This window comes from Elephas maximus, chromosome 27, assembly GCF_024166365.1.
Source record: "Elephas maximus indicus isolate mEleMax1 chromosome 27, mEleMax1 primary haplotype, whole genome shotgun sequence".
NCBI classification, from domain to species: Eukaryota; Metazoa; Chordata; class Mammalia; order Proboscidea; family Elephantidae; genus Elephas; species Elephas maximus.
This window is the reverse complement of record NC_064845.1, coordinates 13,010,802-13,033,221: the sequence shown is the minus strand read 5'-3', so window position 1 is coordinate 13,033,221 and position 22,420 is coordinate 13,010,802. Positions and strand designations below refer to the sequence as shown.

The window sequence follows — 22,420 nt, the reverse complement described above, 5'->3', positions numbered from 1 at the left end:
TCCACTCCATAGGCCAAATGCTTGATCAAGAAGATCATCTGCAAATATACCAGGGGACTTTGATAGTGAGGACTCCAGCCTTAATCACATAGCACGTTCACTAGGAGCAAGAGTCATTTGGAGTTAAAGTTCCTATTTCCTAAACATTACCCTTAGTCTGCCATTCCTTCTATCATTCATTAATTTCTACCCAAGATTAGAAAACTTTCTGGCTTATTAACTTTTCAACATGTATGAATTTTTATTATCAGTATCTCTGCCCATCCTCTCATTACTTTTTGCATTCTGCCAGATGTAGGACAGAGACTACTTACTTTTTTTTCCTACCTTCTCCCTGCCCTGAAAACATTATAGCTTTAGTGAAGTCACTAGCATGGAGCCAGACATATCCTAGGTGCTTAGTAAAGCTTTTTCCATTCTCTTCCTTAGGCAAAACATTTACTGAGCACATTTTATCTGGTCTGGGTGCTACGAAGATGAAGACCCAGCCTTCAGGTGACCGCACTTGAGCTCTCTCTGACATTGCTAGTCTGATTATGGCCACACTGGAGGTATGTGCACATAACAATGGAAATTGGGAGGAAATAGCCTGTAGGTCTTCCTGGACAGTCAAGAAAGGCAACTCAGGGAGGTGTTGGATGCAGATGCCTGAATGTTATGGAGAAGCTGGCTGTGTGAATTGGGGTTGCCAGGCAGTATTCCAGTGGGAAGCATGAGAGGGTGATGAATTTGGGGCAGAGGGGACTGTGAGCAGCTAAGCTTGGCTGGACCATAGAAATGAGAATGGCAGAAGATTATAATGAGACTTGTAGGCTGTGTAATGGAGTTAATATTTCATTATGAACCACTGAAAAGTTTGAGCAAAGCAGGTCACAGCCACACTTGCAGGCTGGCTGGAAGAATCACTCTGGCTACTGTGTGGAGAATGACAGAGGAGGAAGGAGAACTGGAAATAACCAGACGTTGTTGGGATAGTGTTACGGTACTGGAATGAGAGGTGATAATGTTCTGAATCAAGACAGGCAGGGGGGTGGGGGAGAGGGGAAACGGCAGGGTGGTACAGTGGTTAAGAGCTCGGGTGCTAACCAAAAGGTCAGCAGTTCAAATCCACCAGCTGCTCCTTGGAAACCCTATGGGATAGATCTACTCTGTCCTATACGGTGGCTTTGAGTCGGAATAGACTCAACCACAACAGATTTGTTTTTTTTTTTGGTTTTTAGACCTTAATATATAGGAGATTTTTAAGAAGTAAACTTGATACTGTTTGGTGCTGTATATGGAAGGTAACAGAGAATATGACTTCGGGGTAAACAATATGGAGAGTAAAGAGGAGATGGTGTCTTCCAGGTCCCTTCATTTGGAAAAGACCCCACTTTGCTGACATTATTGCATGTGCAGAGGTGTGTACAAGGCATCCCCTACAACCTGTAAACACAGCTCGATCCTGGTTCCTGGTAAAACTCACCAGCATGTGCCTCTCCCCATTTAACTCTTCTGGAAGTGAGTACTGTGGCTCACAGAAGCAGAACATTGGCCACGTGTGACTACTGCACTTTTCCTCTTGGGTATGCTCTCTATTTTTATTGAACAACTGTCAGTAGGCCATGCAGCATTGCCAACAACACACTGAAAATAGAATGAAGGCAATTACCTCAGTGAAGATTAACGCAGAAAGTAAGATTACACTTATGTAATGTTCATCTCCCAGGCTCTGGAACCAGCCTGTGGTTGGCTTATCTGTGCCTGTTGCAGCGTAATACAAGGGGGAGCCCACTGGTGCCCATTTGAGAGGGACCCACCTTCCCTGTGCCTCCCTTTTCTTGTGTGTTCTAAGCCTTTTCTCAGAGCAGAACACCAGAACACAGAGCTGCTCCCTGTGATGATTTCCCAGCCCAACGCTGCGAACAGATGAGAGATAATATTAGCTAACAACAGAACAGCACTCCTCTGGTGTTTGGCAACTACTTGTCGGTAAACTTAGGGAAAACGCTTGCATTTCGGAGTATGTCAAGCCAGCGAGGGACTTTAGCGATGATTTAGATCAATCCTCCATCTTATAGAGGAAAATACTGAAGTCTTGAGGGATTCGGTGGTTTGTCCGTGGGTTCTTATGTCTCTTAAGTTTAGAGAAAGAACTAGAACCCCAGTCTTCATCCCCAACAACGGCATTTCCTTTGTGCCCTTAGCTTCTAACAGTGAAATGGGGACAGGCAGTGGAAAGCTTCCTTGTCAAATCCAAAACACCCCCAGTGGGTGGAGAAGGCTTTAATACAAAAGAAGAAAACCAACCCCCTAATTAGGTACAGAACTGACTCCAGACCAACTAGCAGAAACATTGTGCAGCCTTCCCTAAGTGCTACAGAAGGAGGAAAGAAAAGCCTACGTCAGCAACTCGATGCTTCCATGTGGGTCTAATGGAATGGTACCATTTTCATAAATTGCAAATAATAACGAAAATAGCTATGACAGAGTGCAGAAGGAACAAGAGCAAATAATTGCTGAACCAGTTCGGCATCAATTGTTAATGTCATCCTGCTATTTTTTGCAAATCTCTAGCATTGCAAATGGAACTGGCTCACTGTATAAATTAAATTGTAGTAATAGGGCCTCAAACCAGTTCCTCCGGTTCGAACCCCCGCTGAGGATTTGTATTTCTAACAAATTCCTTGCTGAGAATTTGCATTTCTAAGAAGTCCCTGGGAAGTTATACGTAAGAATCATCTGGGGATCTCGTTACAATGTAGACTTTGATTCAGTATATCTGAGGTGGAAATGCAAAAAAAAAAAAAAAGAAATTGTGCACTACAGATTAGTAAATATGCAGAAGTAAGCCAGTGCCTATCTTAACCCATGGAAACCCATTGCCGTCAAATGGATTCCGACTCATAGTGACCCTACAGGACTGCCCCATAGGGTTTCCAGGGAGCAGCTGGTAGATTCAAAGTGCTGACCTTTTGGTTAGCAGCTATTTCACTTAACCACTACACCACCAGGGCTCTGTATGTACCTTACTTGTTGGGTAATCCATCCATGCAGGCGAGTATTAAAGTTTTGTCCTCCTTTATAGGGAGGGGAACTGAGGTTCATAGAGGTTTGAGACTTTCACAAGTTTGGATCCATTCTTTTAAAACTTTCTATTTTGAAATAATTCTATATTTACAGAAGAATTGCAAAGATAGTACAGATTGTTCTCACATATCTTTCACTTAGCTTCCCCTGATATTAATATGTTTTATACCCATGTGGACCTATTTTCCTTTTATGCATCTTTCTGGAGATATAATTTAGATACCATACAATCCACCCATTTAAAGTGTACAAGTCAATAGTTTTTAGTACAGTCACAGATATGTGCAACCATCATCACATAGTCAATTTTAAAACATTTGTATCACCTCAGGAGGAGCCCTTGTATCCTTTAGCTATCGCCCCCTGTTTCCTCCCCATCCCTTGTTGTCGTTAGTTGCTATGGAGGTTCCCCAGACTCACAGTGACCCCATGTACATCAGAGCAAAATTCTGTTGGGTCTTGTGCTATCCCTATGATCGACTACCAACTAGGAATTGGACCATTGTGATCCATAGGGTGTTTGGAAGTCAACCAACAGACTTTTCATCCTAGTCCATCTTACTCTGGAAGCCCTGCTGAAATTTGTTCAGCACTGTAGCAACATGAAAGCTTCCACTGACACATGCATGGTGGCTGCACGTGAGGTGCTTTAGTTGGGAATGGAACCCAAATCTCCCACATGGAAGGGGACAATTCTACCACTAAACTACCACTTCCCTGCCTCTATCCCTAAACAACCACTAATCTACTTTCTGTGTCTGTAATGTTCCTTGTTCTGGACATTTTATATGAAATCCATATAAGTCATATGAAATTCATATAACATGTGGTCTTTTGTGGGTTGCTTCTTTCACTTAACATAAAGTTTTCAAGGTCCATCCATGTTGTAGCATATGCTGGAGTTTCATTTTTATGACCAAATTATATTCTGTTATATGGATACACCTCAATTTGTTTATCCATTCTTCTGTTGATGGACAGTTGGGTTGTTTCCATTTTGGGCTAATGTATCATGTGAACCTAATTTTGACAGAGATCAGAATGCCCACTACATTGCTAATAAAGCTGATTAAAGAACATGATTTTCTAACTGTAAGGACCTGAATAAATTGACTCATCTCTCCAATCACTAACTGAAGACCTTCCCATGAGGGCAGGCCCTTAACCACATTGCATATCCTAGTGTGCATGTCCTATGGACTTGTTACCTCCAAAACAGAAGAACATAATGATCAGTTTCTTCTTTTAAAATCATCAATCAGGTGATTTGACCCTGTCCCTTAGAGATCAAGAGTGAACGGCCCAGAGAGAAGACTTAGCTTGGGTTTTCCCAGAAGCAGACCCCGAAATAAGGGTGTGAGTTCAAGTAGCTATTGGAAAGTTCAGGTAGTGGCCTAAGGGAGGTGAAACATTGAAGGGAAGAAAGCTAATGAAGCATGCACTTTTGAACAAGTTAGTGTTATGGGCAACTGGGGCTCAGTCATACTGAGAACCTCTAGGAGATGGTGTAGAACACGCCTCAGAGTTATACCAACTGAGGAGGAGGGAGTGGGATATTTACCTATCAATTCCCATCAGCCATTGGAGTGGGAGCATTAGGTTCCTTAGCGCTTTCAACCTGCCCCTCAAAAGACCAGGCACAGAGTAGCAGGTGTTTGCAGTTGGAGGTTGGGAAAGGTGATACCAAGGAAATGCGGGTGGAGCACCAACATCTATGAGACTAGGAGTGCTATGAAGTCCCCTCATGGAAAGGCCAGAGGAAGAGGAGTAGAGCTTCTACTGGCACTGAGACTTAGCAAGGAAATACGACTTGTGTATCCTTAGGGTGGCATAAAAGACCTTCACTTAGGGAAGGACAATACTCAATACAGGGAAGGTCAGATCAACTGGACTGGACCAAAAGCAAAGAAGTTCCCAGGATAAACTGAATGCTTCGAAGGTCAGCGGAGCAAGGGTGGGGGTTTGAGGACTATGGCTCAAGGGAACTTCTAAGTCAATTGGCATAACAAACTCTTATGAAAACATTCTGCATCCCACTTTGAACTGTGGCGTCTGGGGTCTTAAATGCTAACAAGCGGCCATCTAAGATGCATCAATTGGTCTCAACCCACCTGGATCAAAGGAGAATGAAGAACACCAAGGTCACACGATAACTATGAGCCCGAGACAGAAAGGGCCACATGAACTAGAGACTTACATCATCCTGAGACCAGAAGAACTAGATGGTGCCCGGCCACAACCGATGACTGCCCTGACAGGGAGCACAACAGAGAACTCCTGAGGGAGCAGGAGAACAGCGGGATGCAGACCCCAAATTCTCATAAAAAGACCAGACTTAATGGTCTGACTGAGACTAGAAGAATCCCAGCGGTCATGTTCCCCAAACCTTCTGCTGGCCCAGGACAGGAACCATTCCTGAAGACTACTCATCAGACATGGAAGGGACTGGACAATGGGTTGGAGAGAGATGCTGATGAAGAGTGAGCTACTTGTATCAGGTGGACACTTGAGACTGTATTGACATTTCCTGTCTGGAGGGGAGATGGGAGGGTAGAGAGGGTTAGAAACTGGCAAAATGGTCACGAAAGGAGATAGTGGAAGAAGGGAGCGGGCTGACTCATTAGGGGGAGAGTAAATGGGAGTATGGAGTAAGGTGTATATAAGCTTGTATGTGACAGACTGACGATTTGTAACTTTCACTTAAAGCACGATAAAAATTATTTAAAAAAAAAAGAATCAAATTGAAAAAAAAAAGTAAATGAAACAAAACTAAAAAAAAAAAAAAAAAAAAGACCTTCACTTACGTGTCCATAAAATGGAGATTAATTCTGTCTTCACTAAACCCTTAATATTTAGAGCTGGAATGATCTATGAAGCAAAATGCCAGTCAGACCCTGCCCCCTTTCAGCTTCTTGCCCCAGAAAAGATTTCTGCCCTCTAGAGAAATATGTTAACATGTGAGTATGGTATGTTAGAAAGAGCACACATTTTGGAAAGAGTCAGTGCTGGGTTCAAATCCTAACCCCAACTGTAGAACCTGGTGCCCTTGAGCAAACTGCTTAATCTCTAAGAGCAAGCTCCATCAATGCACGGTTGCCCTTCCTCTCAAAGATCTGGTCAGAAATTACATGAGTTGTTTGAAGACACTTAGCACAGTGGTTGGTTTATAAAGTGAGTTCAATAGATAGTTCTCATTTCTGCTGGAAGTAAGGAAGAGCTACAACAAAGAAATATATTCAGCAAACATTTTTTAAGCCCTTACCATAAGAAGAATTCTATTCTCATTGTTGGGGAACAGTGACAAAGGATCAAAATCCACGCCCTCTTGAAGCCTACATTCTAGTAAATCATAAACATTGGGATACTGTTTTTTACATTTAAGGTCCTATTTGTGTTGTCTCGGATAATAAGGTTCAATTTATGTTGTTCACCATGGTTTTAATTTCTCAAAATGTAAGCTTCGTGTGAAAGCATCCCGAAATGCTTTTTCTCCAACATTTAGTCAAACATTTTCTGAGAGGCAGTTCTCAATTCCTTCTTCACTGTTGCATTAGTTGGAATTCTTTGGGTCCCAAGTGACAGAAAACAAATTTGAACTAGTTTAAGCAGAAAGGTAACTTTATTGAAGTGAGAGAATGAATTAAAAGCTGCAGGAGAGGCCAAGACAAGGCTAGACCCCCAAATAGCTGGAGTCAGGACTCAGGCCCTATGGAGTCACTCTGTCTCTCATATCTGTCCCTGTGTGTCTCTCAGTGCAACATGGCTTTCTCCATGTGGCAGAAAACATGGCTTCTCATGGCTCCTAAAATTTACCTTTTGTAGCTTTAACCACTAGAGAGACTATTTCAATCCTCCTAGATTTCTAGTCTACTTTCTCCAGGGAAGAAACTGATAGTTCTAGCTTGAGACAGAGGTTCTCTAATATATTATTTAGCTTTGTAGTTGCATGACATTTCTCACAGTAATTATATGACTGAAAAACTAAGAGTACACTCCTAGAATCCCATAGGTATTTGCACTACCTGTCAAGACATAGAACCCTCAGAAGGCTGACTCTCATGTCGTGGTTAACTTTCTGGCATGAAGACTGTACATATAACAGCTTTGAAACCTGGAGATATGAAAAGGGGAAAAAAATAGCACTAGAAGAGGCTATGTCTTATTCAGTCCACACAGAGTGTCCATTACTAGAAGTAAGCCAACAATACATTACTTTCTGCAAATTTGTCAAGCGTATTCAAAACAAACACATTAAAAAAGGGATTATTCACCATTTATGCATCAGGAAAGTAATAATAATGTCTTTGGTGCTCATATGAATGTTCTTGAGTGCTTCCAAAGTACTGTGGAATTTCAAAACAATTTCTAGTGTCAGAGGATTAATTAGCTCCCCTGTGGAGCAGCTCAAGAGCAATGCTGCCATTTTGGAGATGGACTGGTGAGTTGAAAAGGCAAGGGGTGTTGAATTATTATATTCATTTTTTCAGTAAGTATTTGTCAAGCATCTCATTCATGCATGGCTCTGGGCTGAGGGTTATAGAGGCATATGCTGACTGAAATAAAGTCTCTCCTCTCAGGGAACTTATAGTTTAAGCTTGTCAAGAGTTAGCGCTAATAAAAGTCAAAACAGAAGACCCAGATAAGATGTATAAACACAAGAAGCTAGAGGAAGCTACGACATAGGGCTAGAAAACAGGTTAAACTGCAGAGGCCCATGAAGATCACTATAACAAATTTGGTCTTAATTATTCAGAATAGTCACTAAGATTTTTAAGAAAAAACATAGACATTATTATGAATTCATTTAATTGGCTAGTCCTCAATTCTTGCTGAACTGATTTCAATCAGTGGGAGAAAAAATGGACTCTCCTGTTTCAGTCATTCAGACGATTTAACTAGTTGTTCACTTTGCCTGGTGAGTTAGTTGTACACTAGAACTGAGAATATCGTATGAAGACTGGGTTCTTTATTATCTGGCGAATGTGTGTTTCCTATTAGGGTTCTCTCTGTAAACCTAATCACACGTGGTGAAGAAGTCTACGAGACATTATGGAGAGACCTACACCAAGAGGCCCATGCAGAAAGAACTGACCCTCAGCTCCTGCTTGAACACTCAGCTGATAGCCAGCACAGCCTGCTGGGCATGTGAGTCAACCTGTTTGGAAGTGGATCCTCCATGCCGAAATACAGCAGCCTCAGGCTGAATGAACTGAGGGAAGCAGAAAGCCATCCTCACTGAGCCTTGTCCGTATTTAATATTCTGGCTAAAGAAATGATTGTTGTTATTTTAAGCTATGAAGTTTTATTATGGCTCATTATTCAGAATGGTTAACTGGAACAGCTTTCCACAAAGAATTCAAAATATTAACATCTTCTTGCCTGGATTAAAGGAGCCCTGGTGGTGCAATGGTTAAAGCGCTTGGCTGCTAACCAAAAGGTCAGCGGTTCAAACCCACCAGCCACTCCACAGGAGAAAGATGTGTCTCTGCTTCCGTAAAGATTTATAGCCTTGGAAACCCTATGGGCACTATGAGCCAGAATCAACTAGCTGGCAGTGGGTTTAGTTTTTGGTTTGATGCCTGGGTTCCATTTATTCATTAGACAGCAGGATTTCAGGTACCCCACCATTTCAGATTTCAGAAACTCTATTCCTGGTCTCAGAGAAATTCATTTCCATTTCTATAAGAGAGTCTTAAAGAGGCAATACAATTCAGAATTCAAGGAATTTCCTTTATATGCAAAACTTTCTGGAACATAATGACTTTAAAAGCTTGCATCCCTCCTGCCAAAGAAAGTTTAATTGACAACACAGGTAAATAATACCTGGCTTCGTATTTCTGGAACATTTTCAATATACACAGCCAAGTTTTACAAAACACTACCTCTGTCCCTGAGGGGCCACCATTGTGGGTGTGAAGGTCACTAAATCTCATGGCCTTCTCATGCTAAGCTTCCTTCTCTAATTCACTAATTAAAGTTACAAATATAGCTTCTAATGCTGTCTCTGTCCTTTTTTTTTTTTAATTTAGTTGACTGTCAAGACAAGGCAGGGCAGCCACCAATCAGCCATTCATATTTCATTGAGTAGGACTTGACTCCTGGTTGCTACAAAACAAATCTAAGTTTACATCAGAGGTGACAAACTCTATGCCCTGACATTGGTCCTTTTTATAGTATGGGTGACACCAACAGTCAGCAAAGTCATGTTGACAATTATGGGAATCAACTAGGGCAGAAAACATCCAAGTCTAGAAGTTGTCAATGTCATAAACACTTTTTGTTATTTTAATTAAAAGAAGGCTAAATTAAAAACAAATTCCATTGCTTTTTTGATTATTATTATAAGAAGTAAAAAATAAGAAATAAAAAACAAAAACAAAAACGATAATCCCAGTATTAGAAGGAATAAACCAAACCCATTGCTGTTGAGTGAATTCCAACTCATAGCGACCCTACAGGACAGAGTAGAACTGCCCCATAGGGTTTCTATGGAGTGGCTGGTGGAGTTGAACTGCTGACCTTTTGGTTAGCAGCCGAGCTCTTAACCACTGCCAAAAACCCAAAACCCAGCACCATTGAGTCATTTCCGACTCATAGCAACCCTACAGGATAGAGTAGAACTGCCCCATAGAGTTTCCAAGGAGTGCCTGGTGGATTCGAACTGCTGACCCTTTGGTAAGCAGCCATAGCACTTAACCACTACGCCACCAGGGTTTCCATAACCACTGCACCACCTATTAATAATGGAGTAGTACTCTAGACATCAATGTCCTCTCTCTCTTCTCCCGAATCCTTCCCTCCCTCCTTCCCTCCCCTCTCTCTTACAAAAACATGTATTACACCTTAAACTCACCTTCATACATGCAATGGTTACCAAAAGGAGACATATTGAGATTTTACTACGTACTAGGCACTTGTACTAAGTGGTTCACAAATAAAATTTCACTTAGAATTCACAACAACTCTATGAGGTAGATAACATCAATGCAATTATACAGTAGGGGAATTGGAGGTATAGGTCTAAGACCAGGTAGCTAGTAAAGAGAAATGCCTAGCTTCGAAGCCCAATCTGTCAACTCCAGATTTTAATTTTTACTATTCTACCCTCATCTTGTGCATCTGAATTTTTCCAACTAAAAATATAAACATCATTCCTGACATTATTCACCTACAATACCTTTTAATGCCTGACTACCATTCCATTGTACAGATTTACAAAATATTTCACTATTCTGCTCGTGTTAGACATTTGAGTTTGCTTTTTGTTTGTTTTCAGTTTTCCACGAAACTTTGCAGTGACTACCCTTGTAGATCAATTTTGTAGTACATCTTTAATTATTTTTGGAGGATGAATTTCTAGAAGTAGAGTTGTGGGGCCAATGGCATGCAAGAATTTTATGTTTTTAATACTAATGTCAAATTTTCATTAAAAAAAAATTATACCAAATTATATACCTACTGTCTTAGGGTCGGAGCCCTGGTGGCAAAGTAGTTAAGAGCTCAGGCTGCTAACCATAAGGTTGGCAGTTAGGATCCACCATCTGTTCCTTGGAAACCTTATGGGGCAGTTCTGCTCCGTCCTATGGGGTCGCTATGAGTTGGAATTGACTTGACAGCATCAGGTTTGGTTTGGTCTGGTCTTAGGGTTATTTAGAGAAACAGAACCAGTAAAAACCGAATGTGTATATGTATTATACAGATATTTATATATCTATATCTATCTATCTATCTACAGAGAAATTTATTTTAAGGACTTGGTTCACATAATTGTGGGTACTGACAAGTCTAAAACCTGTAGGTCAAGCAACAGGCTAGAAATTCCAGAAGTCTTGTGTCACCAAATCTGGAGGTCAGGTGACAGGAAGAGTAGGGTGTTCTAGCAAGATGTTTATGTATAGTCTGGAGGCAGGATATTCCCTTGAGAAACCTCCCTTTTTGCTCTTAAGGTCTTCACTTGATTGGATGAGACCCGTCCAAATCGTGGAGGGCAATCTGCTTTACTAAAGGCCAAATGATTTCATCACGTGTTTAACTACTTCACAACAGCATCTGGACTAGTGTTTGGCCAAACAACTGGGCACCATAGCCTGACCAAGCTGACACAGAAAATTAACCATGACACACGCCATCTATGTGTACCTGTATCTGGGTCCTAAAACCTCATTTAAAAAAAGAAAAATGAATAGATAAAACTTCAAACTACAACCTTTCAAGTCATAAAATCTTAGAAAACAAAACATATCTTTTAGGAGGTATTTCGTCTAATCTCCTACACATTTTGTAGAGCTTTGTCTAAGAGCACTCCTGATTTGGAGTTATCCATAGTGGTAACTTACGGGAGGCAGGGGCAGAAAACAAAGAATAATATTCATATTCCTAAACTACAGAGCACACTTCTTCACCTTTCAGCAATGAAACACCACTCCAACTGTTCTAAAACGCATCCAGAATAAGAACGCCTCATTGGAAATGAGGAAGCCTTGGCAGGCCTTCAACATATTTGACACAGGTCACAAAATGATAAAGATTTTTTGGTCACTGTCCACCTGGAATGGGTTTGCTCTAGGTGTTGGTAGCGAACACGTAACTCTTGCTCTCTGCAGTTGCTCAACAGCCTGGTTGTTTTTTGTCTTGGGAAATTCAGCAAACAGAGGTGGGGTGGTCAGTGGGAGAAGAAGATATGGTTTGCCTAGGAACAAAAATGTAATAAATATTTTGGCATTGCCAGGTCATGGCAAAGGTGCTGTGAGTGTAATTATATGTGGTTCCCTGCTTCCAGAAACTCATAGGCGTTTCCTGACCCCAAGTCACTTTAACTTTAGTTAAAGTGTGTAGCTATTTAGTTAAAGGGGTGTAGCTATTCCTGCCAGAGGAAATGACCTTCAACTGGATAAACGTTCCTCCTTTACTCATTAGAGGCAAACACTACAGGTTATTGTAGCAGAAACAAAACAACAATGAGGCAATACTTACAGGTAACTAAAAAGCAATAGAAATTTATAAATATGTACGTTCTGCAAGTGATTGGCAAATACAAGCCTGAGACAGCAAAGAGAAGGGAATGAAGGGATGGTTAATTCGGCTTGGGTGGTGGTAGGGAGAATGGAAAAGGGCTTTAGGAAGAAGTTGGTATTTGAGTTGGGCTCTGAAGGGTGTGGATTTACCTAGTGGTGGCTGTAGAGGTGAGGGAGGAGGGCTTCTCTGCCCCCAAAAAGCTTCTGGTGCAGATCTGCTAGGTAATTAAAATATGAAATATGAACATCACTAAAACTAATAACTTATCTTCATCTTAAAAAATCAGCCAAATCACTTTCTTAAGAGGCCTGTAGATTCCATTTCGGCGGCACATTTCAAAGTCATCCCTGGAAGGGGAAGGGAAAATGGAATTCTCCTTTCCCCTTTTGCTTGGGGACAGTGGCGCGGTTGGAGATAGGGATCAAGGCCCAGGACTAAAGCGAAAACTGCTGGGGAAACTAAACTGTAGAGCCAGCTAATTCTGAAATCTGATCATGGAGCCTTCAGAACTGGGGTCCCACCTTACGCAGTCTCCCCACAAGAGCCTAGCACAGAGCCGAACACCCAATGGGCATCATTTGCCGAATTCATTTTAAGCATCCACCTTTTTCCCCCATTAGAGGGCAATAGACCTATCGCGTTTTCTCCAGCTTAATTCAGCTCGAATCTCAGTAGTTAAAAAAACAGGAGAAAGAATGGGGCCGTAGCATCCCGAAAGTGAGCTGTGCAAGGGGTGTGAGGAAGGAAGGCGGGGGCGGCGGGGGGAGCTAACACCCCCACCTCAGCTCACCTCCTGGCTCAGCCAGGCTCAGCCCCCTCTTTCCATTCCGGACCCCCCACCCGGGAGGCGACAGGGTAGCTGGCGAGGCGGTGGCAGAGCGCTGGCTGTCACGTTCGTTCCCTGCTGCTTTACCAGTCCCCAGCCGCCTCGCCCCTCCTCCCTCATCCCCACCCGGGGTTTGGAGGCGATTCCCCTCTAGTGACAGAGCCAGCTACATCCAGGCGAGCAGCGCTTTGTCTCCTCCTCCTGCGGGGCTCCGGAGCCCGGCGCAGGGTCTGCAGCGGCCGCCGCAGCAGCCGGAGCCAAGCTGTGCCCCGCGCGGCCACCCCGGGCCGCACCCTCGCTCGGTGGAGGCGCCCGAGGACGCCAGCCACGCCACGCACCGCCGCGTCCCGCGCTCGGTCCCAGCCCGCCCTCCCGGCCCGCTTCGGGGTGGGCATCCCCGCTTGCAGCCGGCTGGGGGTAGCGGCCGCTGCAGCCCTGGCAGCGCGCACACCCCCCGGCATACGCACCCGACGCCTCCTCCTGCGCCACTAGCATGGAGCAGCCACCCCGGCCCGGTACTGGCCTAAGGTAAGGTGCAGCCGCCTGTTGCTTTTCGCAGAGCGCGGGACCGTCCCCCAACCCGGGTGTCTAGGCCGCCCCTCCGTGCACACGTAGAGGGGGACTGTCATCCCAGTTCTGAGCCCTATCTGTCCACACCTCCTGGTCCCCTTTGCGCAGACCCCTGGAGAGATCCCTCCCGGTGTGGGGGTGTAGCCCCTCTTTGCTCGCCGTGCAGCCGGTTGCAGTGCACTAGTCTGCAAACTTTTGTACCCCCCTTCCTCCGTGGTGCTCACCCTGGGCCATGAGAGTTGCACGTCTAGTTCTCCTGCGCTCCCTTTTCCCATTCCCCCTGGCCTTAGGCATCTGCCCGTTTCTGTGTGTTGTTGCCAGTCGACTTTACACTCCCCGCAGCTCCCGCTCCAGAGGCGAGGGTTTGGGACCCAGCAATGCTCCTGCCTGTAGGGGGTGGGTAGGAACGAAGGACGTGAAATGGGAGAGGTGGGACGTGCGGGAAGGCTGCGGCCACCCCTGGAGCTCCGTCCAGCTCAGCGGGGGGTCAGTCCAGCCTTGCACACGCCACCCCCAACTCTGGTAATGAAACCCTTAGAGTGGCTTGCGGTTGTGCGCCGTGGGAACTGCAAGTGCAGAGCTTGGTGGGTGAAGTAAGTGGTTTGGGAAGGGAAAGGTGGGGGTGGAAGCGGGAGCCGGGGGTTGGAGGTAGACCTGCCCACCGATGAGAGGGACGAAAAGGTTTGGTTAACATGGGCGATGGGCAGAGTCCCGGAGCTGTGATCTGGAGAGGAGGAAAATGAATTTGAGTCTGGAGGGCGCTGGTTCGGGCGTGTAAATACAGATGGGGGAGGCGCGGGGACGCAGAAAGGCGCCCTAGAATGCGGGAGCCCGGTGAGACTTGGGAAGGTAGGCTGCTGGGTGCCTGGGATGCGGTGAGGTCCTTCCCCAGAAGCAAACCAACCTCCCCGCGAGAATCTGAATGCGTTGGCGACCTGGGCGGTGACTGAGTGGTCAGATTCGGGGTGCTTTTCTTGGTGCTGAGAGAACCGTAGTCCCTTCCCTTCTCCAGCACCCGCTTCTGCACCCCTTCCATCTCCGCAGCTGGGGCCGTAGACCCACGCCCACCATCTCTACTAGGGTGCTCCAGAGTCAAGGCTGTCTTCACAGCCGCAGGGTGGGAAGAGGACTTCTGGCCCCCGGGAGGAGGTAGCGTGTGTGCGGGGTAGGGGGAGTCCCCAGCACCGGGGCAGGTAGGCTGGGGTCCAAAACGGTTGGAGGACAGCGCAGGGGCGTCGGCTGCAGCGGGAGCTACCTTAGCCCCCATCCCCTGGCCCTCCTCAAATCGCACCTGGGCGGAGCGAGAGTGGGGGAGCTCCACGCTGCGCCGGAGAGGCTCCCGAGCGCAGAGCTGGAAGGCGTGCAGGAAAACGCAGAGCTAGGGGTGACGCGCACCGGGTGAGGGGAGACCCCGGCCCGAGCGGAGGCGGGCCTGCCCACCGTGCAGTCCCCAGGTAGATTTTCCTGGTTGTTCCAGAAGCTTTGGGGTATCCAGGAAACACAGGTCCTTCCTCCTTTGCACCCCAGCAGTCTGAAATAAAAAACCTTTTGCGGGAGGAAGCCTACCTAGACTGCTATCGCGGAGAAAGGGTGTGCCCCCCGCCCCTTTCAGCCCCTAGGCCCCATCTATCCGAGGTGGGGAACGTGCTGGGCAGCCCAAGGCGGGGAAGCACCCTACTTAACCCTTCCCTCCCGGGAGGAGGTGCACGCCCCGCTCAGAGTGGCGCCTTTAGCTGGGTGTCCGGCTCCAGTTTCTGCTGGTCACTTAGGGAAAGAATTTGGAGGTTTCCTGGGTCTAGAGCATGTACGACCTCGAGGTCCTCCCTCTGCAGAGCTCCCATGTGCAGGCTTCTAGGGACACAACCGTCTCTGCAGGTGCCCTGTAGACGCCTCCTGCTTTCCCGCACCAGCTTGGAGAAAGCAGAGCTCAGCGCAGTCCCCCTTTCTGGGCCCCACGCCTTGGCCAGACCCTTCAGGAGGAGGTGTCGGCTCACCAGGGCTCCCAGGAGGAATCCCGAGATCCGTCACTCCCACCACCAGGCACCCCTGGAGCAAGGAGCTCCCTGCCTCTCCGTGACAAGTTCTTGAGACCCAAGGAGCGGGAACGGGGATTCCCTCCGAGCGGCTCCAGGTGCAGGTTCTGAGCATTAAGGCCACACCCTCACAGTCAGGCCTCCAGGGAGGGAGACCGCTGGCTTCTTGGAATTACCTGGATACCTGAGGTAGGATCCCAGACTTTAAGTCCCTGCTCTGTGAGATTTAGCTTTTGACACCGAGATCCTTTCTTTCTGATGTTTATTACCTGGGTTTGTGCTCAGGGCACCTCCGTGTTTGCATGTGAAGCAGGTTGCAACATATCTCTTGGGAACTCTTGAAGGAAGAGTCTAAATCCTCACCTTGGAAAGACAAGTAGCGATAATAATAACCATACCTAGCATTAAGTGAGTTCTTTACTACTTGCCAGGCACTCTCCTAAATATTTTACATGCGTTACTTTAGCTTCAATTCTCGCAACAACTCTGAGAGGTAGGTAAAGTTATTTTTCCCATTTTCATAGAACGGGATACCCAGCAATGGAGAAAGTAAGTTACTTGCTTATTGTCATCTAACGAGTTAATGGTGGGGCTGGTCAGTCTGGTGGGCAGAGAACCCTGAGTGTGTCCTATGCTCCCAACCTTATTTGGTACTAAAGACCCTTTGTCCACCAGGAAGCATGGATGAGGCCCCTTACTCTCACCCGGGCCCCAGGGACACACTGTAAGGGCCAGTCCTTACCTATGCCTTCATGGTTGTCCTGGGGAGACTGACAATGCCTATCGCCCCCCTCGGAGTCCATTGGGGTGTGCCTTGGTAGGATGGAACACTGGCGCAGGAAGCAACTTTAGCAACTGGCTGCTGGTATTGGACTTGTGGAATCTTTTGGTAGATATTTCATTTTTAAATGTGAAGGGAAACCAGAGAAGGGATCCGTAATGTGGGCAGAGGTTTGCTATATGGGGAAAATCAGGAGCAGTTTTAGTTAGGAACTGTATTTTGCAAATGAGGCCCTCTTTGGTGATGGAACCACAGAAGATCAGGGCTGAATAGGATCCCAGGCATTGCTCCCAAATGAGGTGCAGAGAGGAGATTCAGTAACGTGCCCAAGGCCACTCAGAGTTTACAAAAAAATTAATGCTAGAACCACTGTCTTCTGTCTGTCTCTCGGTCAGAAATGTACCATGTTCCCTGCTGCTGGTTTTCAGCCTCTTAAAACTAATGAGGGGGGAAAAAAAAAACATTTTTAATTAAAAATAAAGACTTTATCACTAATACTTGATAAATACCTCAATCAGGAAAACCAGAAAAAGAGTCATGATTGTATAATGGAGAAACCACCACACAATGTGCCTCTCTTGCAAAAAATTTAAAAAATTGTAGTAGAATATTTATAAGCCTTCCAATTAACAAAAATTAACTAGCCATGAAAATCTTCATCTGATGCTAACCAGGATGAAGTGGGTTTCTGAACCATCTGCAAATTGAGTAGCTCTGTCCTGCCCTACTCCCGAGAATTTGTGAAAATAAGTGAAAACGTAGTATAGTATATAGAAAAATGCTTTTGAATATGATTAAATGAATTGGTATGGTTTCTCTTGGATGTCTTTGGGTTAAACTGTGTTGTCGTTGGCTGTTGGGTGATGTCATGTCATTTTTTACTCATCGAGACCCCACGTGACAGAGTAGAACTGCCCCCATAGGGTTTTCTTGGCTGTAATCTTTACAGGAGCAGATCGGCAGGTCTTTCTCCTGCGGAGCGGCTGGGTAGGTTCGAACTGCCAACCTTTTGGTTAGCAGCAGAGTGCTTAACCATTTGCGCCACTAGGGCTCCTTAAAAAAAAAAAGCATTGCCCTTGAGTCGATTCCACAACCCTGGTGGCGTAGTGGTTAAGAGCTATGGCTGCCAACCAAAAGGCAGGCAGTTTGAATCCACCAGGCGCTCCCTGGAAACAGCATGGGGGCAGTTCTACTCTGTCCTATAGGGTCACTACGAGTATGAGGACTCCTTAGGCTAATATAAATCTGAGGAAAAACAATATCTCTGTATACTTGGGGCTCAGAAGGGGGAAGGATTGTTCCTCGCCTCTTCCTCCTCCACTGAGTCCCTTCAACAAAGGGCACTTTCTGAGCTTCCTAGGGATTCTGTCTACCCCTAGGCATTCTTGTAGAATGGAATTCTGGTTTCTGAGAACACCCCTGCCTTTCTCTGTAGCTGGAGACAAAGCAGCAAAAACATCAGCTGGGAGAAACAGGAGGGGGATTTGGAAAAGCCTGTTTCTTTTAGAATAGCATCAGGGGACAAGAGTTGCAGGCAGAAGGTGGAAGCCTGGTGCCTTTTATTTAATGGGAACAGGGTGCCCATCCCTGAAGCTTTGACAAGCCAAGAGAGAGGGCCTCAGGCAGTGACTGGGGACAGAAGAAGAAAAGGTGAGGGCTGAGGGAGTGGTGCTGTCGGGAAAGGAATGGGATAGGGGAGAATAGACAGAAGCTTTGGCTAACTGGGAGCCCTTGTGTGATAAGGGGCAGACAGCTTCCATGTGGGCCTTGACCCACTGGAAATAGAGGCTGTCCCCCTCTTCCCTTCCTACCCACCACCTTAGTCTGTCAACTGTGTCAAGGTTGACGTATCTGAATCCCAGAGTCCCCAGTTCTCTCAATAGGAAGTGTTCACTTTCTAGAAAATACAAGAGCAAATTAATATGGTTTTTACGTAAGAAGAAGAAAAAAATACACAGTTGCCTCATGCTTCATGGAGGGCCATTGAAAATCAGACCATTCCCAAAGGGTAACCTTCAAAAGGTGGGACACCAGTGTAGCTGGATCACGGCAGGAAAAAAAAAAAAAAAGTGTGACATTCAAATTAAGTTTGACCAGATCCAAAAGACTGGGTCTCTACGTAGGACCCATAGGAAGGAGAATCCCTTGGGACCTGGGCAGACATCTGGGTTTTCAATTCCTAGCCTTTTCGGGGATGATGAGGGGATCTAGCTGTACCCTGATCTTATTCATGTTGTTTTTGTCCCTTTTTCTTACTTTACCATGGTTCCTGTGTGGTGTGGTGGTAAAGGACCCAAGCAGAACTTTTGTTGGGACAGTTCTTTGCGTGTCCATTTATCTTTAGCCAGGCAAATATGAGTTTGTTGAGATTTGGAATAACAATTGCTGTTGACCAATATGTTCTGGGACCAAGCATGAGAAAGAATGAAAGTCTTTGTATTCAGAACACAATGATTAAATATACCCTTACAATATAGATTGTGAGTTACAATTCTCATTTTGGGTTAGCTATTCTAAAATAAAAAGTCAAGAACCCAAGCATCTGACCCTGACCTATTTTTAATAACAAGAGAAGCCAAGCAATAAGGTTCTTTGGAAACAGTTTGAAGAATATGTTGAGGGAGAGAAAAGCAAACAAAGACCAGCTTAGCATCTGAGAACTTTATCCTCATGGATTTTATTTTAAATAAAAATATAAGGCCTTAATCAGTTTTGGATTTGAACAATCCAGAAGATTAATACATTTAGTGTTGCTTTTATCTGCAGATGTAACTTTAATGAGCTTTGATCGACGAGTGGTCAGGAACCACGGTGGAAACTTTTGTATCTGAGATACTAGTTCGTATACATACTTTATAAAAACTTAGAGAATTAGTACATCTCAACACGACATATGAAATGGCCATTTCAGGTAATAATGAAGTCTGGAATTTTCTTAAGAGCTGGCAGGCTTGGAACACACTATTTTTCCAAAGGTGATAAGTTAATAGAACTGTCCTATAGGGTTTCCAGGGAGGACCTCGTGGATTTGAACTGCTGACCTTTTGTTTAGCAGCCTGACTCTTAACCACTACATCATCAGTTAATAGTAAGGATCATATAACTCTTTTTTAAATAAATTTTAAAGAAATACTGGAAAAGAAACACCAATTAAAAACAGACTTCTTTTCTTTAAGAGGATAAATGAGCAGATGAATGAAATTTATTATTTCCTTTTATCCTAAGCCCTCTAAGCTACTTTTTACGTTAATACTTGTCCATCGCAAATGTCAACACACTTTCAAACTGCTTTTAAAAGGGGATTTTCAGTGCCCCTTTATTGGAAGTAAAAGAAAATTGAATGTTATAAAAAGTAAATTATTATGAGTCATTCTCAACCACGGAGTAATACTTGACAAAGCAATAATTGGTTTTTCAGATGCAGGTTTCTTTTCCTTTCTTTCCTTCCTTCCTTTTTTTAGATCATTAATAGAAATTTTGGTTTGCATATAAGTATTCAGTACCTTACTGGAAGAGACTGCAGTCACAGGACAAATATTTCCCTTGGTGAGGGCCAGGATAAAGGTACAATGTGCTTGGGTGTTTGTCCCAAGGGAAGGCACAAAGGTCATGAGGTGGCAGTGGCTTTTCCCCCAGCCTTCTACCCTCCGCTCTGATTTAGAGCAGTCAGTCGCTGCATAGGGATGCTTACCAAGAGCTTACCCATTTAGGGGTGACTGAGCAGTCTGCTTTTCCGTGGCTTCACTGGGAATTTATGCTGGAGAAGAATCCTGGTCCAGCCTGCTGACCTTCCCTGGACGTCTGGTCATCAGGGGTCATCACGCAGGGATGCTTGCCATTCTTTCTACAATTATATTTAAACTTGGGTTTGCCAAGCTATGTGGCCTCATGCCATGGAGTGTTTTGTACCCATTTATTGGGGTGGAAAGTCTATTTTTTAATTGATCCATATAAAAACTTCTATAAACAAAAAATGAAAATCATTCCCAAATGTAAGGTATAGTATAGACTGTTGGTGCCCAAAACATGTGCTGCAAAAACCAGGAAGGCGGATGGCTTCATACCAACCAGATCAGAAGTACCAAGCACAAGGAAGCAGAAAAGCAGCAGAGAAGGCTGGAGATAGGAGAGAAAGGGAGCTAAGAGCTGCAAGGCCACAAGGAAAAACAAACCACCCAAAAAGAACTCGGCAGTTAGCACAGGAAGACTAAGAGATATTTGATAGTAAACCTCAACTGAAGGATAAGAAAAAAGGCAGAAACGTAAGGGACGGAAGGCAAAGAAAGCTGAGAAGTGACAAAAGACCTGAAAAAGAGGAGCTATCCAAAGAAAAAGAATGTACCTAAATAATTCCTGAAGGTCTGGGTTAACTCAAAGACAGGTTAACACTCCACCAGAGGGCATGGCTACTTTCTAACATCCCAACACTCCTCTCGTTAATGTAGCTTCTCAATAACTAGCCAAAAAAAAAAAAAAAAACCGAACCGTTGCCATCGATTCTGACTCATAGTGACCCTATAGGACAGAGTGGAAGTGCCCCACAGAGTTTCCAAGGAGCGCCTGGTGGACTTGAACTGCCGACCTTTTGGTTAGCAGCTGTACCACTTAACCACTACACCACCAGGGTTTCCATCGCTAGGCTAAGGGCTCTTAATCTTATTTATGTCACCAGCCTCTTTGGCAGTCTGGTGAAGCCTAGGGGCCCCAGAATACTGTATTTAAATCCATAAAACAAAATACATAAAATTATAACAGAAACTGATTTTATTGAAATAATTATCAATTATTTACCTGGTGTGTACATGCGTGTATGAGGAACCATTGTGACTTATTAATGTATGTGCTATTAGGTAATGCATGTATGACAACATCTAGCGGTGGGTCTGGTGGCTCCCAGAATTTCAAAGTAGATGAATACACACATCATGATACCTACAGTAACTGTATTGTGGTATATGAGTATCTGATTTATATTGGTGACAGAATCACTGATATTGCTGCCACATTAGAGATTTGTGACCTGCATTCATAATGAAATGAAATGCTAAATTGCAGTTCAAGGTTAGTAAATATAAAGCTGTGATGTTTTTCCCACTCAAGTTCATGGATCCCCTGAATTCTATCCACAGATGCTTTGGAGACTATGACCCCAAGAACCCTGGGCAAAGGCAACCGTATAATTTATCACCTAGTAATTACTTAGCAATCACTCCAAGAGAGTAGGGTATAAACTGGGATGGACCCCAGAAAAATTGTAACACACGGTCTTCCTAGCTGCTTTTACTTACTCAAGATCTCCCTCCCCAACCTAGTTTTCATTTCTCTGGCCCAAGGAATTGGCTTTATATGCCAATTCATTTCTGGCCCAAGGAATTGGCTTTATATGCCCTATTAATAGGGATGGAGCCCTAGTGACAAAGTGGTTAAGAGCTCAGGCTGCTAACCAAAAGGTCGGCAGTTCGAATTCACCGGCCACTCCTTGGGGACTCTATGGGGCAGTTCTACTCTATCCCGTAGCGTCACTATGAGTCGGAATTAACTCGACGGCACACAACAACAATTCATAGGGATCATGGTTGTGGGTCCTGAAGCATATCAAGAGGTAAGGAGCACCTTCAACTGAATTAAGACTCCCACGTCAGGGCCACAGCCAGGCTATGGATGCTTTTGTGAGAGCTGGAAAATGGGGCTGCCCTGGGGGCAGTGACAGCCTCCTGACTGGGTAAACACTGGCTTGGATTTCGGTTCCCAATTGCCCCGTTGGCCAGGTGTCCTCTAGTCTTAGCCAAAATTACCTGAAGTGAGGTTGAATTATCATTGCATTTCAGCCCCAATTTTTAATCTCCTCTACAATGTTTGTTTTTTCATTTTAACTAGAGCTGCCACAGTGGCTTTGAAGGTCCCTTCCTTTCCCTACCCACTTTCTGGTTATCAGGAAATGGCTTCAGGACAGGCAGGTGGATGGAGACCCCTGGGAAAAGGCCACAATCTGGAGAATTCTGAAACTATAATAAAACCTTGATTAATGGAGAGGGGTCTGTGGTTACGGAATATTGCCTAAACAGATGGTTCAGATTGTCCTGTGTTGGGGAGGATAACAGGATGTGCCTGCCCTTGGACATACCA

At 44.8% G+C, this 22,420-nt stretch overlaps 1 protein-coding gene across 3 annotated transcripts in view; it reads left to right on the top strand.

Moving 5' to 3' along the window:
- Positions 1 to 13,333: 13,333 nt before the first annotated feature.
- LRRC3B (leucine rich repeat containing 3B) overlaps positions 13,334 to 22,420 on the top strand; it is a 100,382-nt gene continuing 91,295 nt past the window's right edge. For 2 of the 3 annotated variants that reach the window (XM_049870967.1, XM_049870965.1), the window contains exon 1: positions 13,334 to 13,438. The gene's annotated coding sequence lies outside the window, so the exon portion shown is untranslated. Of the gene's footprint in view, positions 13,439 to 14,041; positions 14,074 to 22,420 lie in introns of those variants that run through there. The other variant, XM_049870966.1, reaches the window with a different exon arrangement.